At 43.8% G+C, this 4,842-nt stretch overlaps 1 non-coding gene across 1 annotated transcript; it reads right to left on the bottom strand.

Annotated features, from left to right (window-relative positions):
• Nucleotides 1–4,207: 4,207 nt before the first annotated feature.
• Nucleotides 4,208–4,345, bottom strand: LOC119924738. The gene has a single exon (XR_005449434.1). It is a non-coding gene; the product is annotated as a small nucleolar RNA SNORA7 (small nucleolar RNA).
• Between the last annotated feature and the right edge of the window lie 497 nt (nt 4,346–4,842).

Raw genomic sequence — 4,842 nt, 5'->3', positions numbered from 1 at the left:
TGGGGAAAGGAAGTGGATAGCCAAGACTACCAGTGCTCTCACACTTGACACCACCACTGAAGCCTGAGCCAAACTTTCATTGGGACTCTGGCAGAAGGGCAGAAGGACATCTCATGAGCAGAGACTCTTCAGTGCTAAGGGAGTAAGAATTTTCTGGTGAACCTCAAGGACTGTATCCCTGAAAGGAGGTAGATCAATCATCCAATCATTCAATGGTATTTCCTGAGCACTTGTTGTGCAGAGCACTGTACTAAGTGCTTGGGACAGTATGATATAACAGAGTTGGTAGGCAATTTATTAAGCACTTAATCTGGGCCAACTATTGTGCTAATCCTTGTGTGAGCAGGGACTGTTTCTCTTTATTGCTGAATTGTACTTTCCAAGCACTTAGTACAGTACTCTTCACACAGTAAGTGCTCAATAAATACAACTGAATGAATGAATGAATGCTAACTACTGGGGAAGAGACAAGACAATCAAGTCACACACAGTCCCTGTCCTACAAGGGGGTTCACTGTCCAAGTTGGAGAGAGAATGGGTATTCTCCGTTTGACAGAAGAAGAAACTGAGGCACAGAGAAGTGATGTGACTCAACGAGGGTCACTCAGCAGGTGAGTGGCAGAGCTGGGGTTAGAACCCCAGGTCCTCTAATTCCCAGGCCCTGGCTCTTTCCATCAGGCCACACTGCTTCTCATCCATCACACTGGTAATCTCCACAATACTTGGGAGGGGTGATGATTTTCTCTGCCAAGACTGGGCTCCAGCTGCCCTGTTTCCTGGTGGAAGATGAGTTCCTTTTAGCCCTCCTGAGAACCTCAAGGCAGGGATTCAGGTTTGAACTGAGTTTTGTGCACCTCCTAAGAGATGGCAGGAGACCCAGCTTTGAGTGGGAAATTTTGCCCCATCGCTCTTCCCAAAATAGAGGAGGAGGAGAAGGAGCTCGGAACCCTGCCAATCATCCAATCATCAACCAACAGTGTTTATTGAGTGTGTGAAGAGCATTGTACTAAGCAGTTAGGAGAGTACTATACACCAGAGTTGGTAGATACATCCCCTGTTATCCTCTCTGTGTCAAGGAAAGGACATCCAAGGAGATATCTTGGCTTGAATTTTGGCCAAGAAGAAGGGAGCTGGGTTATTCTGAAACCTCTAGCGAACTCTTCTGAATCACTGGGTCTAGGGATAATATCTGGTGAAGATCTCCATTCCAAGCTCCCTCCCAGATGACTTGAACCTTCCTGTCTCACCTTGATCCGGTGATTCAGAAAAGGCCATTTTCATAAGATTCAGCTTTTTCCAAGAGCGCAGCTTCTCTGCTTGGTGGGATTTTATTCTCCTTATCTGATTCTTGCACTTACCTTTTTTTTTTACTCCCTAAATCTACTCCTGCCTCTTTAAACAGACCACTATTTTAATGCAAAAGTGCTGGCTCTGAGAGAAAATTGCCTTCCAAATTTGGTGTCATTTATGATAACTGCTTATGCTTCCCTTCTTTGACAATTTTAGGGCATTGAGAAAAAAAGTGTCGAACATGTGAAAAGTAAAAATGGAAACACAAGCAGCCTCGGTGGAATCTGATGAATCTCACGCTTTAGGGGAGCCTTGCAGATGGGATAAAAATAAAATCTATGAGCTTGTAATCATTTATCAGCCCTCCTCAAAACTGTCAGGCCAGAAGTGAATCAGGTGGCAGTGGGCATCAGTGCTGAAGAAAAGTAGCTTTTGTGGAAGCAGCATGGTGTAGTGGATAGAGCACAGGTCTGGGCTTCAGAGGATCATTCATTCATTCAATTGTATTTATTGAGTGCTTACTGTGTGCAGAGCACTGTACTAAGTGCTTAGGAAGTACAAGTTGGCAACATATAGAGACTGTCCCTACTGAACAGCGGGCTCACAGTCTAGAAGGGGAAGACAGACAACGAAACAAAACACATTAACAAAATAAAATAAATAGAATGGTAAATATGTCAGCTGTGTGACCTTGAGTAAGTCATTTCACTTCTCTGGGCCTCAGTTACCTTATCTGAAAATGGGGGACTGAGATTGTGAGCCCCACGTGGGACAGGCACTCTGTCCACCCCGAGTTGCTTGTATCTATGCTTAGTACAGTGCCTGAGACATAGTAAGCACTTGAAAAATGTCATAGTAATTATTGATATTATTTGTTTTGTTTTCCATGTTGCAATACTAGATTTCTTACCCAAGTTCGATTTTCTTTTAATCCTCTATTCTGTAAATTCCTTGTGAGCAGGGATTGTTTGTACCTTTTCTATTGTGTTGCACCCTCCCAAGTACTTAGTACAGCGCTATGCATCTAGTAACCATCCAGTAAATAACATTAATTGATTAATCTCCTTATGGGGAGAGATTGCATCTACTAGCTGTATTGTATTGAACTCTCAGTATAGCCCAACCACTATGGGCTAAATCAATCAATCAGTCAATCAAGCAATGACTCTTTTGATGTTATTTGTTTAGCACTTACTATGTGCCAAACACTGTACTATGTGCTGGGGTAGATCAGTGATGATGATGATGGCATTTATTAAGTGCTTACTATGTGCAAAGCACTGTTCTAAGCACTGGGGAGGTTACAAAGTGATCAGGTTGTCCCACGGGGGGCTCACAGTCTTCATCCCCATTTTACAGATGAGGTAACGGAGGCCCAGAGAAGTTAAGTGACTTGCCCAAGGTCACACAGCTGACAGTTGGCGGTGTCGGGATTAGAACCCATGACCTCTGACTCCAAAGCCTGTGCTCTTTCCACTGAGCTACGCTGGTTCTCAATCAATCAATGGTATTTATTGAGCGCTTCCTATTCATTCATTCATTCAATCAATTATATTTATTGAGTGCTTACTATGTGCAGAGCACTAAAGCACTTGGGAGAGTACAATACAACAGAATTAGCAGATTTGGTTCCTGCCCTTAATGAGCTTACAGTGTAGATGCAAGTTAGTGAGCCTGGATACAGTCCAAGTCCCATGTGGGACTCACAGTCTTAATTCCCATTTAACAGATGCAGTAACTGAGGCACAGAAGAATTAAGTGACTTACCCAAAGCCACACAGTGACAACTTACGGAGCCATGATTAGAAACCAGGTCCTCTGACTGCCAGGACCATGCTCTCTCCACTAGGTAATCCTGCTTCTTGAGTGCTTACTGAGTACCGAGCACCAGACTAAGCAATTGGAAGAGTACAGTCCAACAGAGTTTGTAGACACGTTCCCAATAAATACCACTGACTGATTGATTGAGTCCTGCCTGGATGTAGGCCTGGACTACATCTGGATGGCGCAGTGGATAGAGCACAAACCTGGGAGAAGGTTTTGGGCTCTAATCCTGGTTCTGCCACTTGCCTGCTGTGTGATCTTGGGCAAATCTCTTAACTTCTCTGGCAATCAGTTACCTCATCTGTAAAAGGGGGATTGAGACTGTGAGCCCTATGTGGGGCCAGGACTGTGTCCAACCTCGTTTGCTTGTATCCAACCCAGCACTTAGTACAGTGCCTGGCACAAAGTATGTGCTTAACAAATATCATGAATATTATAATTATTATTTGCAAATCTGCCTTTGGGAGTGAAATCATTGGCCTGAGATTAAACAATGATTCAGAAGCAGAGTTGGCATCCAACATGGAGTTCTGGATTCCTGGTCTGAGGTTGATTCCTTTCACAGACCACATTACTCCCTCAGGAAAAACAAATCTCAATCACAGTCAAGACAGATCAGGATGCTTCCTGGTCCAGTAATCAGATGGCTCCTTGTGAAAGGAACCAAATATACAAAATTAACAACTGCTTTTCTTCTTCCCACACATTTCTCCTTACTCCTTTCTCCTTCCCCAAATCAATTAAATCAATTAATCAATAATATTTATCATATGCTTACTGTATGGATTAAGGGTTTGGGTGAATGCAGTAGAGTTGGTAACCATAATCTCTGCCCCCAAGGAGCTTACGGTCTAATGGGTGATACATACTCCAAATTCCCGGTTGTTGTCTTATGCTGCCGGGTCATGTCCAACTCATAGTGATGCCATGGACACATCTCTCCCAGACTGCAATCGTTCTGGTAGTGAATAGAGAGAGTTTTCTTGATAAAAAGACCGAAGAAGTTTACCATTGCCTCCTTCGGTGCAGTAAACCTGAGTTTCCACCCTCGACTCTCTCCCATACCGCTGCTGCCCAGCACAGGGGAGTTTTGACTTGTAGCAGATTGCCTTCCACTCACTAGCCACTGCCCAAGCTAGGAATGGAATGGATATGCCTCTGCTTGACTCTCCTTCCCATAGCCGAGACTGGTAGAGTATTGGAAACTCTCCAGGTGCAACCCTGAGAGGCCAAAATTTCCAGTAGGGCATAGCAATAGAGTACAAAGGTATGCACATAAATGCTATAGGGAGGGGAAGTGGAGATGAATTTCCTAGCCATTGCTTTGTGTGATTTTTTTGGTGCATTTGGCACCCTCATTTTAAATTAAGAAGCTTAAGAACTCCAACTCTGATCTCCCCACAGAGGGAGAATTGTAAAAACACAAAGGTAAAAGTATTGGCATTGCTTAGATTGAGCAATGCTGTTTGGACCAAAGAAATATAACAAATGCAACCGTACTCCTCTTCACAATGAGAAGAGGTTAATGTTGTTCCATTGCGTTTCCCAGAAGACAGGACCAACTGGCATTGCTGGAGCTTTTAAATGGGAACTGAGAGGCTTGGAGAGAGTTTTGTTCCTGGCTTGGGTCCTCGTCTGAAGAAACGTGCTTCCAATCTCCTGCCTCTCCAATTCATGCTTCCTTCCGCTGCTCAGATCATTTTTCTAAATTACTGTTCTGTACACGTC

Source organism: Tachyglossus aculeatus, chromosome 2 (assembly GCF_015852505.1).
Source record: "Tachyglossus aculeatus isolate mTacAcu1 chromosome 2, mTacAcu1.pri, whole genome shotgun sequence".
In the NCBI taxonomy this organism is placed as follows: domain Eukaryota; kingdom Metazoa; phylum Chordata; class Mammalia; order Monotremata; family Tachyglossidae; genus Tachyglossus; species Tachyglossus aculeatus.
This window is presented reverse-complemented; position numbering and strand designations above follow the sequence as displayed.